General features: G+C 45.8%; 1 protein-coding gene across 3 annotated transcripts in view; it reads left to right on the top strand.

Moving 5' to 3' along the window:
• Tbc1d1 (TBC1 domain family member 1) overlaps positions 1-13,359 on the top strand; it is a 214,367-nt gene that overhangs the window by 76,919 nt on the left and 124,089 nt on the right. The gene's annotated exons all lie outside the window — the stretch shown is intronic.

Genomic DNA, 13,359 nt, shown 5'->3' with positions numbered 1-13,359 from the left:
GACCACCTCGACCAGCAAGAATGACGCGACCCGAGAGCTCTTCTTTAAGTAGTTTGTTTATTCAGGAACCTTGAACTATCTTCTGACCCCGGGGAGAGCCGACCCACAAGCTAAGTAGTCCTGCGCTAGCCAACCCTAGTGAGCCACGTGGCCCATGCAGATAGGTCCACGATTAAGGAAGCAGAATTAGTTAGGCAGCCTCAGCCAAATATTATCCCAGAGAGCGCTCGCTATCAGGCTAGCGGAAGGCGGAAGCCGACGCCATCTTTAGGGCGCGGCACATTGCAGCTCTCCACAGACGAGGGGAGATGAGTGTGTTTCTGAACACTCACCACAGGCCAGCCATTGTGTTGGAAGCCAAATCCTGTAGCTGACTTGACTCTTGGAACAATTGTGGTGCCAGTGTTAATGCCTAGTTGTTTGTGTTTTTTGAAAAACATACAAAAAAGTTAAGTCTAGAGGTTAGGTAACTTGTGACTATTGTTTTAAACTTATGTTTTTAAATGGGGAGATAAAGTGGTACTTACTATGCTCATCCTGGTACTTTGAACTATATGGACATTGTAGAATGACTGGATGTAGCTCATTAGCACATGCATTATCTTACATAGTTGATACTTTTGTGGAGGAACACTTTATCCCTTCTCTTAGCAGTTTCGAGTGTATGATGTGTGGTTGACTGCAGTCCCCAGGGTGTACATTGAAGTCACAGCTGTGAAGACTGGAGGCCGGGCCCCGGCTCTCAATGCACACCTTCCCTGGTGTAGCTGTGCTTTCTGTGTAACAGGAAGTGCTGGGCACACTCAGCATGTAAAACAAGGTTGGCAGAATTTTGAAAAGTATCTTCTCCTCTGACAGACTGAACTTTTCTCCTTTCAGTGAAAAAATAGGAGTACAAGGCTCATACCAATTGAAACAACAAATATTTTATTATTATTATTTTTGCTTTTTGAGGTAGGGTCTTGTTCTAGTCTCAGCTGATCTGGAATTCACTATGTAGTGTCAGGGTGGTCTTGAAATCACAACGATCTTCCTATCTGTGTCTCCAGAGTGCTGGGATTAAAAGCGTGCGGTAGTACGCATGGCTCATAACAAATATTTTCTTAAAAATATTATATATTTGTGGGGAGAGGGAGAGAGAGAGAAAGCTAGTGAGCGAGGGAGAGAATGGGCCTGACAGTGTCTCTTGCTTTTGCAGTCCAACTCCAGATACATGCGCCACTTTGTATATCTGGCTTTATGTAGGAAATGGGGAATTTGGGTAATAGGGAATTGAACCCCCGCAATCAGGCTTTACAAACAATACCTTTAACCACTGAGCAATCTCCTTAGCCTGTAACAGATACTTTTATTGCTTTTGTATTTCATGGCATTCTTGACTAAAGAAGAAAAGGGGGGCGGGGGAACCAGGAATTAGGAAAGAAACTTGGATAGAAAACTACAGGTAGGTCAGTATTGGAAGAATGTTAAGGGCAATCAGATGATAGACTCGGGTTACCCCCTACCCCACCACCAAGTATGGTCTAACTGTAGTTCTGGCTGACCTGGAACTTGCTCTACAGGACCAAGCTGGTCTTGAACTCACAGCAGTCCTTCTACCTCTGCCTCCCTAGTGTTGGGATTAAAAGTGTGTGGTACCCATAGGGACTGCCGTCATTTTGAGTACACTGATGCTGTGGACAAAACACGAGGTCTATTATCACAAGTTTAGTTCTTCTTGGCTCTGTTTTCTGTTGAAGTAGTTCTTCCTATTTATTCTATTTGGCTCCATTTTGTGACTCTTATTTCCAGTAATGTTTTGTGATAGTTGTGATAAACATGACCAATCACGATTTATTTTCTAGAGGATTTGAATGGCATGGGAAACCACCCATTTTAAACATAAGTATGAAATCTAGATACAAAACTTAAAGTGAAATTGTGTTAAAACAGGGAACCTCATTACTGTCCACTTTGAAAGTATGAAACATACTGAAAATATTCAAGATGGAATGGCAGTATTTTAGCTAATTGGTTCATTTTAACTTCAGATCTGTTAGATGTATAGACAATAGTTAACTTTGTTGATTTGAATTTATCTTATGGTGGTAATGGTAAAAGTATGATAGCTTTTGATACCAACTTTTGACCACGTAACTTTTAGAGCAGACTGTTCATTTTAGGGGGATTTTGTGCTTAATATGTGTTTAGAAGTAATGTAACAAAATGTTAAGCATGTCCTTTGTAAGAAAATATAAGGTTCCTAACTTGTCTAATTACCATGGTAATTCAAGTGAATCAGAAACCATTAACTACAATCTTGAATTATACAGTTGAGATGTGTATATTAGGATCTCAACTTGGAGTAAAGTAAATGAACAGTTACCTGGCCTATTTTTTTTAATAATCGTTTTAATCCATAATTCCATAACAAACATAGCTTCATTTCAGTATTTACATTATCTTTGTCAGTTAAAGAACACTCGGGTAAAGAAATGATAGCTTAGAGTTTATTTTTTATTTATTTAGGTAGGATTTCACTCTAGTTCAGGCTGACCTGGAATTTACTATGTAATTTCATGGTGGCCTCAAACTCACAGTGATCCTGCTACCTCTGCCTCCTGAGTGCTGGGATTAAAGGCCTGTGCCACCATGCCTGGATCCTGTTTATTAATTATTATTGTTATTATTATTTTTAGAGAAATAAGGTTCTAGGGTCTTGAGTGCTAGATTTTCTTTGTCTTTCCCATCCATGGCAGCTAAAGAAAAAAAAAAATCACTCAAAAATTTGAGGTTTACATGTTAAGCTCTCTCACAGGGAGTTTCCATACCTCACAGTTCAAAGGGTATTCTATGAATAAGTAACATAATACTGACATGTAATTGTAATTTACTATGCAGCAAAAATGATTCAAGAAGAAAAATAATGTACAGTGTCTATTTACCTTTGTATAGGCAACTGGTTACGTTACTCTGCTTTTAACATTTGTACTTGGATAAAATGCTCAGGTATGTATAGGAATGTCACAGTGCAAGATGCTGCTACCCAGGCACAAAGTATTAAAAGTTATTTTGTGAAGATTGGTGGTCGTATTATAACAGTTGTGCCATTACACATCAAAAAAAAAAAAAGTGTGTGGTACCATGCCTCGCTAGACTCAGTTTTTTTAAAAAATATTTTATTTTTATTTATTTATTTGAGAGTGAGTGAGAAAGATATACAGATATAGACAGGTAGACAGAAAGAATGGGCGCGCCAGGGCTTCCAGCCACTGCAAATGAACTCCAGACGCATGCGCCCCCTTGTGCATCTGGCTAACGTGGGTCCTGGGGAATTGAGCCTCGAACCGGGGTCCTTAGGCTTCACAGGCAAGCGCTTAACTGCTAAGCCATCTCTCCAGCCCTAGACTCAGTTTTGAGGTGACTACAGACTGTTTTCATTCATTTTATTGTTGACTTGTTCTGTGGGTCTCTCTTCTCTCTTTTCCTTCTCTCCCCTTTTTTCTCCTTTCTCGCTCAAGTTTGTAGGAATAACTGGAAGTTGCCACGTGCTTACATGTTTCCTGAACCTGTGCATATTGCGCCTCCCTGGGTCTGTCCTTGATCTCCAACGGGCACGTGGAGTCAGATGATCAGCCACTGTATCTTTCTCCAGTTTGAGCCTGTTTTTCTCTGACTGCAGTAGGCCAAGGGTCTTAAATCTTCATCTACTTCCACAGAGGGGAGAAGGATCCTGGGAGTCAACCTTTTTCTGTGTTTCTGAACACCAGTGAGGAGCTGGAGTGATGGATCAATGGTTAAGGTGCTTGCTTGCAACAACTAAGGATCCGAGTTTGGGGGGGGGGGAATGGGCATGCCAGACCATCCAGTTACTGCAGATGAGCTCCAGACGCTTGTGTCACTTTGTGCATCTGTCTTTACATGGGTACTGGGGAATTGAACTGAAGTCCTTAGGCTTTATAGGTCAGCGCCTTAACCCCTAAGCCGTCTCCCCAGCCCCTCCTTCTTATTTATTTTTATTTATTTATTTTGAGAGAGAGAGGCAGATGGAGATATTGTGCATGCCAGGACCTCTGGCTATTGCAAACGAACTCCAGATGCATGCACTACCTTGTGTATCTGGCTTTTGTGGGTACTGGGGAACTGAACCTGGGTCCTTAGGCTTTGCAGGCAAGTGCCTTAACCAGCAGGCCATCTCTCCAGCCCCCCTCCCTCATTTTTTTTTTGAGGTAGGGTCTCACTCTAGCTCTGGTTGACCTGGAATTCACTATGTAGTCCCAGGCTAGCCTTGAACTCATGTCAATCCTCCTACCTGTGCTTCCCAAGTGCAGGGATTAGAGGCGTGTGCCATCATGCCCGGCCCCTCCCTCATTTTTAAAGATAAGAAACAAGAAGCCTTCTGTCAGGGACATGGCTCTCTTAGAGGGTTAACCACTATTACAGCAAGCTGTCTGACGCTTGCTCGAGAGCTCTCTCTGCATCTCTTGCTGGGAGATGGAGACTCTGTGTGGGTCGCCATGAGGTCTTGCTCAGCAGTGCAGAACAGGAACAGCATGCTGTCGTCAGGCCACAGGTCATTGAGATCAGATAAGAGGAAAGTAAGTGGGCCTCAAAGAAGTACACTCATTCTGCCACCAGCAGCCTGAGTGACCTTGCCCAAGGTCACATTCTGTGTCTCTAGTTGCCCTTGCCAGAAATAGGGGCCCAGAGAGGTTGCTTTCTAGTTTCTGGTCAAAGCACCAAAATGGATTTCTTCATTGCCAAGATTTTTATACTCGGGAAAATGTTTGCCAACCAAACATGTTGATTCTCCAGTTTTTGAAATCTTTACAAATAGGCAGGAAGTTTATTAGTTTAGTGGGGTTTATAATTATAGGTCCGCCAGAGGCAGAGAATTAGCCAATAATGATATTTTGCAGAAGTTGTTTTACTGGGTGGGCCCAAAGGAAACCAGTCATGAGGTGAAAATGAACAGTAAGGTTTTTCTGACCATATTTGCTTGGAGACATTTGCACAGCCTATTGTGCCTGCCTGTATTGTGCCAGTTTAAAAAAGAACACATGTATGTTTCTAAATATATAACATACTGGAACTTACTAAATTTGCCTACTTAGGAGTAATAAGCTAGTGATTCTATGTATTGAGTATTAATAGGTTATTTATACACATGAAATACTATTAAGACATCTAGTCTGCTACATCCCATTACTGGCTCAGAAATAGCATTATTCCTGAATGTTTTCAATGACAAGAAGGGATTCTGAAATACATCCTGTTTCTAGACAGATGAAAGTAAAACACAGGACTTTGTATTGCCCTGTTGTGGTGGTCTGTGCCACTTAACGTCAGTGTGCTTGAAAGAATGCTCACCAAGTTGGCTTGACTGGCCTCTCTCTAGCGTGCAAGTCTGCTGAGACTGGATATCTGACCTTTGACCTCCAGAGAAAGCGCTCAGGGTGCCCCCTGTGTGTAGTGTGGGGTGACCGCGCCATCCAGCGGAGCAGGGTGGTGTCGCCAGACGTTCTTGGCTGAGTCTTGCTGCCCCTCCAAGTTGAGGGCACAGTTTGATCCGGTGCTGTGTGAGTACATGTGCGTGTCTGCTGTGCATGGGGCACTGACAGGTTTCCTGACCTGGGAGGAGAAGGCATGTGTGTGCAAAGTCGGTCACAACAGCCCTGCCAGAGGGCAGGTTAGGAGCTCTCAGGCCTCTCAGCATGCCTAGAGTATAGAGTATACCCTTCTTTTTACAGTTGCACTGTCAGTTTTAATCAGGACTAATCAAAACCAATTGTAGACGACTTACTTATTGTCATCCTTAAAAGAACTGTCAGGGGTCTGGAGAGATGGCTTAGCGGTTAAGTGCTTGCCTGTGAAGCCTAAGCGGTTTGAGGTTCAATTCCCCAGGACCCACGTAAGCCAGATGCACAAGGGGGCACATGTGTCTGGAGTTCGTTTGCAGTGGCTGGAGGCCCTGGTGCGCCCATTCTCTTTCTCTCTGTGTCTGTCGCTTTCAAGTAAACATTTAAAAAGAGCTGTCAGGCCGTGCATGGTGGCACATGCCTTTAATCCCAGTGCTCAGGAGGCAGAGGTAGGAGGCTCGCTGTGAGTTTGAGGCCACCCTGAGTCTCTATAGTGAATTTCAGGTCAGCCTGGGCTAGAGTGAGACCCTACCTCGAAAAACCCAACCCCCCCCCCAAAAAAAAGCTGTCTGGCTGGGAGCTAGAGCTGCGGTTTGGGGATGTTGGTGTTAGGAAAAGGCCACACTGTCGTGGAACACCTGTCTCTGCTAATTTTGTCTGTAGACTTTGGCAAATTTGTGCTTTAATCCTGATTAAATAGACGGAGGCATAGAGCCCCAGCCTGACCCGACCCTCTGAGGGAGAAGTGACTGCTCGCAAGCCCGGCATGTGTTCATGCTTACATGGCTTGTGTTGCTCAACTTGGAGTGCAAAAGTGGTCAGGCTGTGGGTCTCAGATGTTCCCCAGTTCTTTAGAAATGTGGGCGCTAACCTTTTTTCTTTTACTTCGCTAAGTTGAGAGACTTTAGCCCCCAGAAGAAATTTCATATCCAAACACATTTGTTAAAAGCATACCATTGATCTGGAAAAGCAGTCTTGACTGGGGAGGTCCGGTTCTAGTTCTGTGCAGCCTGGCTCTGTGACCTGGTTTCAATCCTTCCAGCCTTGTGTGGCTGCCTTTCCTGATTCGAAAATGAGTTGGTTTAATGAGTGATGGGAGGGTCTCATCCAGGGCTTGAGAACATTCCAGATGGAAGAAGCTGCTTGAGTGAAGGCGTGGAGGTGGACTGAAAGCAGTGGGCAGAGACTGCATCTCTGTGCACCATGTCTGGGAGCGAACTTCTTCAGGGAAGTTGAAGTAAAGCAGCAAGAGTTAATTGGTAACACTCATGGTGGTCCACTGGTGGTGGTGGTGGGGGGGGATCAGCTGCCGTGTTTGGGTAGAGGCTGACCAGGAACTCTAGCAGGTTTGTGGGCAGAGGGCTGACCTCGTGCTTCCCAAGGACTGCTGAAGAGCAGGATGGATGGGTGCTTGGCAGGGTCCTGGGGAAGGTGAAAGTCTTCCTGTGGTCTGGCTGAGCACCTTGCAGGTCTGGGCCAGTCCTTGAGGTTCAGAGCTCATGCTGAGAGACCAAGTCCACGCTGCTGGCTGATGCTGAGACGCAGGGAGGAGAAATGAGAAGCGTCACTTGCCAGGTTCTGAGTCCGATAGCCTGGAAAACATATGTAAAACAAGGAGTAAGAAGAGAGGCCTACTTACAGGCAGAAGGAACGAATAGTTTGGGCTATTGTAAGGCCAAATTGCTTGAAATATAGGTGATTTTTGGGGGGAGGGGTTGTTTTTTTGAGGTAGGATTTTGCTCTAGCCCAGGTTGATCTGGTATCTGGAATTCACTATGTAGTCTCAGGGTGGCCTTGAACTCAATGTGATCTTCCTACCTTGGCCTCCCCGAGTGTTGGGATTAAAGGCATGCGACACCATGCCTGACCTTTGGTAATTTTTAAAAAGAGGTGATTGGAGGTTTAAGTTAAGTTTAGAAAAGAATTTGCTGGGGGGTGGCGTGAGATGTAGATTAAACAGATCTTCTGTTGGCATTGGGGGAGAGTAGATGTGACCCTTAGAGAGAGAGGGGAGAAACAAGCAGGACACAGCAGTCATCCCCACATTTGCAGTGTGAGCACAGCTTACTAAAGGCCTTCTAGAGGCAGTGATGTCAGCCAGATGGGACAGCTGCCTTCCTCCTCATGGGCCTGTCTTCATTTTACTGTCCCCCTTGTCCTCGTAAACCACGGTGAATGTCACTTTTGGAAATGTTAGGATTCACAGTCTATAGTTCCCACTGGGTGGACTGAATCTCACTATGGTGGGGAGGTCAGAGATCAGCCAGAGTGAGTCATGGAGGCTTCTGGACACACTCGAGTGCTCCCCTGGCACAGGAGAGGCAGCCAGCCTTGGGCGCGTGCCCACCAGCAGCTCTTGGCTGCTGCCCTCAGTCGTTATCTCTGTCAGCCTTGGTTTCGGGGCTGGATATCTAGGAATGTTCCTGATTGTAAACTAGCAGATCTAGTGGAGTTGAAATCACACCCTGGCCCAGAAGTCCAGAGGAGCTGGGCCTGAGCTGAGAGTGGAGGACGTCTGAGCTTTGAGACGCCTGCTGCCCATGTTGTGGACCAGTGCTGACACTCAGATTCAGACAGGATCTCAGGGCTTGTCATTTTTCTTTTGCTCCAATTTTTTTTTTTTAAATTTCAATGGACAGTTACTGAAATGCATGTGTACTTATGGGATACTTTGTGGCATTCACACCACAAATCTCTTTGTGCCTTAGTCTTCCTTCCTTTACTTAGAGAGAAGAATGGGTGTGTCAGGGCCTTTAGTCACTGCAAAGCAAGACAAAACATAAAACCAAAACTCCAGATGCATATACTACCTTGGGCATCAGGCTTTATGTGGGTACTGGGGAACTGAACCCTGGTTGTTAGTTTTTGTAGGCAAGCTTCTTTTTTTAAAATTTTTTTTTTTAATATTTTTTTGTTCATTTTTTATTTATTTATTTGAGAGCGACAGACACAGAGAGAAAGACAGATGGAGGGAGAGAGAGAGAATGGGCGTGCCAGGGCTTCCAGCCTCTGCCAACGAACTCCAGACGCGTGCGCCCCCTTGTGCATCTGGCTAACGTGGGACCTGGGGAACCGAGCCTCGAACCGGGGTCCTTAGGCTTCACAGGCAAGCGCTTAACCACTAAGCCAGATGGCTTAAATTTTTTTAAAATTTTTTTTTATTTATATTTATATATTTGAGAGCCACAGATTGAGAAAGAGGGGGAGAGAGAAAGAGAGAGAGAATGGGCACACCAAGGCCTCCAGCCACTGCAAACGAACTCCAGATGCGTGCACCCCTTGTGCATCTGGCTAACGTGGGACCTGGGGAATCGAGCCTCGAACCGGGGTCCTTAGGCTTCACAGGCAAGCGCTTAACTGCTGAGCCATCTCTCCAGCACCCATTGCTGCTTTTGAAGGCTACTAAAACCAAACGTGAAACTCACTCATTGGCCTGCTCCTCTACGATGGGGAGGCTGTGACCCCTCTGTTGACTTCAGGTTGACATTTCTCCTACTACCCTAGCGATTCCTTCCTTCCATTTATTTGTATCCAGGCCATTCTGTGGGTTTATCCTGGGCTTACAGCCAAATCCTTAAATCTAGTTCACATGATCTTTTGGCCAGTTGGGTCTGCCACGTAGGTACTTTGGCAGTTGAGGGTTCTTTGTCACTTCTTGTTGTCTTTGGCAATTCACATGTAATATTTCACATAAATCACTGCGCTGCTGATGCTGGAGACTTTCCTGGACTTGGGCCCCTTTGGCTGTCGTATTGCTATAGGATAGTAGGATTTTGCAATGAGAAGTGATGGGAATAATCTAATCCTTTCTTATGGCACATGGGGAGGAGATGACCCTGGGGCAGCTGGCGTGGAGGGACACTTGGTGCCTCAGGTGTGCTTTACTCTCATGGAGCTGGGCAGGTAAAGCGACAAAGAGAAACATTCGTGGCAGGCCAGGCACAGCTTCTACTGACGACCTCGAGTCTGTTCTCTGTGGGACCTGATGCTGCCTCAGTTGCATGTGTGCGCGATGGCTTCATCTGTGGACGGTGGCACAAGGCCGGCCGCTGTGTTTGGGGATCTGTGCTGAGGCTGCGGCCTGAGGCTCACAGGTATATATTGTAGCTGTCTCATGTTTATACCTGGGAGAAAACCAACAGCAGCCCTATAATTCTGTCACACTTGGTATTAGGTAGAGTTCAAGATGTGTAAAGTGTGATGTGGATCATTACACTGCTTCTCACTGAGCTGCTAGTGGCCAAGTTCTGATCTGCCTGTGGACCAGGTTAAAGAAAAGGATGAAGTAAGGAAAAGGTTTCGATATTATAAGGAAAGACTCAGAACGGTATGAGAGAAGGCAGGCCGCTTGTGGTGCCCACCTGTAGGAAGAGGGGGGAGGCAGGAGGGTCAGGGGAGCAAAGATCTGCTTCTGCCACTGGTCTGAACGAAGTTCAGGAGTCTTGGACGTGTGTGGTACTATACAGGATTGCTGTACCGCTGTAACATTGTGTGTGGTGTGCTGAAGGATGGCAGATGCGTGATTTGCAGGAGAAATCAGAGCAGAACTCATTCTGATGTTTGAGCCCACCTCATGGATCAGCAAGTTCAAGTTTGACACATTCCTTTGGAAACTGCTGTGTAACTCACAGGTGCTGGTGACAGGGCTGTCACTTGGCTGCCAGGTATGTTTTTGCAGGTGACATGCTGAACAAAGGCATCAGTAGAGACCCAGAGAGATGGCTCACCAGTTAGAGGTGCTTTCTTGCAAAGCCTGGTGGTCTGAATTCTAGTACCCACATAAAAAATACCAGTACCCACATAAAGCCAGATGCACCAGTGCTGCATGTGCCTGGAGTTTGCAGGGGCTGCAGGGCATGTGTTGCCATTTTCTCTTTCTCAAATCAACAAATATTAATTATTAATTTGCAAGCAGAGAAAGAAGAGAGACAGAACGGGTGTGCCTGGGTCTCCAACCACTGTAAACAGGCCTCAGATGTATGTGCCACTTTGTGCATCTGGGTTTATGTTGGTACTGGGGAATCGAACTCAGGTTATTAGGCTCTGCAAGCAAGTTCCTTAACTGCTGAGCCATCGCTCTAGCCCCATTAATAAATATTTTTAAAAATTATTCTTTTCTAAAATGTAAACTAAAAATAGGGGCTCAGCAGTTGGTGATGCTTGCGTGCAAGCCTGCTGGCCTGAGTTCTCCAGCACCACGTAGAGCGGACACGAGGTGGACACAGGTGCCTGTGATCTCCATGTGCTGACGGCAGTGGGAGGTGGAGCCTGGAGATCCCATAGCTCATGGGCTAGCTAGACTGGCGCACACAGGAAGCCACAGAACAGAGCAACAAGGGAGACCTTGTCTCAAGCAAAGTGAAGGAGAGGACAGACATCCTGACCTCCACACACATAGCACAAATAATAAACTAAATTCAAAATGCTTTTTAAGGTTACAAAAGCAAGCCAGGTGTAGTGGATGTAGCATGCCTTTAATCTCAGCACTCAGGAGGCGGAGGTAGGGTCGCCATGAGTTCAAGGCCAGTCTGAGACTCCACAGAAAATTCCTAATCAACCTAGGCTAGAGGGAGACCCTACCTTGAAAAACAAACAACAAAAAAGTTTACAAATGTAGATTTGTGTAAATTATAGGGTGATATGCCATGCAAATAATCAAAAATAACAAAGTATAGCTGGAGAAATAGTTTAGAGGTTAGGACACTTGTCTGGGCAACCTTAAGGACGCAGGTTTGATTTCCCAGGGCCCATGTAAGCCAAATGTCTAAAGTGGTACATGTTTCTGGAGTTCGTTCGAAGTGGTTAGAGGCCCTGGCACACCCATTCTGTCCTCACCCCCCTCCCCCCGGCCTCTCTATTTCTCTCAATTAAATAAAATTAGTATTAAAAATATAACAAAATTTCTGGGCATGGTGGCGCACACCTTTAATCCCAGAACTCGGGAGGCAGTGGTGGGAGGATTGCCGTGAGTTCGAGGCCACCCTGAGATGACATAGTGAATTCCAGGTCAGCCTGGGCTAGGGTGAGACCCTACCTTGAAAAAAAAAAAAAAAAAACCAAAGTTGCTGGGCATGGTGGCACATGCCTTTAATCCTAGCATTCAGGAGGCAGAGGTAGGAGAATTGCTGTAAGTTAGAGGCCATCCTGAGAATACATAGTGAATTCCAGGTTAGACTGAGCTAGAGTGAAGCCATACCTCTAAAGATAAAAAAAAAAAAAAAAAAAAAAAGGGAAACAACCAAAAAGAAAACCCCCGAAGCATCTAGAGCTTACTAGGTAGCCCCGCCCTGAGTCTTTTGTTAGTAAGTGCTATTTAATTGTAAAATAAATAGAAATGGGATGAAAATAAATAGAGAAAGAATAGCTGTGCATACATAGTTACTACTAAGAACAGTATTTGTGAGCAGGTTTTGTCCAGAATGTCAGAGAGGCCTGGGCAGTTTTTCTGAGCCGCCTGTCGTCCTGGTGTCACTGTTCACACATGAAAAGTGGCACTTGATCTAGTGTTGTGGCAGCAAGAGAGCCTGGTGCACACGTGTGTGCGTGTGCACAGAGACACACATAGATAAATAAAAGAGTAACAGCAGAGAAAGACTGGAAACCCCCAACCAGGGGGTACATGTGGGGGGACAGGGCGTTTGTGAAAAAGTGTGCGGTATACCAGTGGAGGCGCCGTTGCTGTGTAAACGATCGTGATTCATAGCCTGGGCAGCTGAGCTTCTAACCTTTCCCAGCTCTGTGCCCACTTCCACCCTTGGGAGTGCTCCTTTAATAGACTGTCTCTATTTTTACAGATATCCATGTGTTCCTTGTCCAATTCTTTGTTCTGGAAAACAAGAGCTGAAATCCCAGTGGGTGACCTTAGGACTCTGAACCATACCAGTAACAAGATGGCTTTGATCCCTCACACACATATTACCTGCTGGCAAGGGAGATGAGGAGTGTGGCTGTGGAGATGTAACCCAGTGCTGCTGACTGCAACCGGGGTGGTGGTCTCCTGAGACCGCTACTGGTGTGTTTGTAGTGGGGGGGAGCGGCTGGGATCTTTTTGACTTATACCTTAGAAAAGAATTAAGAATTTCAGAATCCCAGCACTCAGGAGGCTGAGGTAGGAGGAGTGCCATAAGTCTGAAGCCAGCCTGGGGCAACCTCCTATATATATATATATAGTGAGCCAATATGACACACACTTGGAGATTTTTAGGTAAAGAATGACTTTATTGATTAAAGTACAGGGTTTATTTTTACAAAGATACTGGGGGCCTGGGGAGGTGGATCAGCGGATAAAAAGCGTTCGCCACACAGAGCGTGAGACCCGAGTTCAGCTCCCAAGAACCTACATCAAGCCAGATGTGGTGACACACCGAAATCCGAGTGCTGCTTCAGTGATCAGAGGCAGAGACCGGAGAATCGGGGAAGGTTGTTGGCCTGCTAGCCTGGAGGACACGTCAGCCAGCAAGAGCCCCTGCCTCAAGCACGGGTCAACACTGAGGGTTAACACGCGATAGTCCTCTGACCTGCATGGCGTGCACGTGCACACACACAAGGATTAACAACGACATCAAAGACGTAGAGAGATGGCTCAGTGAATAAAGTACTCGAGTCCTGTTTTCAGATCTCCAGACCCCACTTCAAGCTGGAAGCTGTGGCGAGCTTCAGTACCTCAGTGAGAGAAGGAAGGTGAAGACAGAATATCCCAGAAAGTGGTAGATGGAGCAGTGAACGACAGTGAGAGACCTGC

This window comes from Jaculus jaculus, chromosome 11, assembly GCF_020740685.1.
Source record: "Jaculus jaculus isolate mJacJac1 chromosome 11, mJacJac1.mat.Y.cur, whole genome shotgun sequence".
Classification (NCBI taxonomy): domain Eukaryota; kingdom Metazoa; phylum Chordata; class Mammalia; order Rodentia; family Dipodidae; genus Jaculus; species Jaculus jaculus.
Note: the sequence above shows the minus strand (reverse complement) of the source record. Positions and strands in the feature narration are given on the sequence as shown.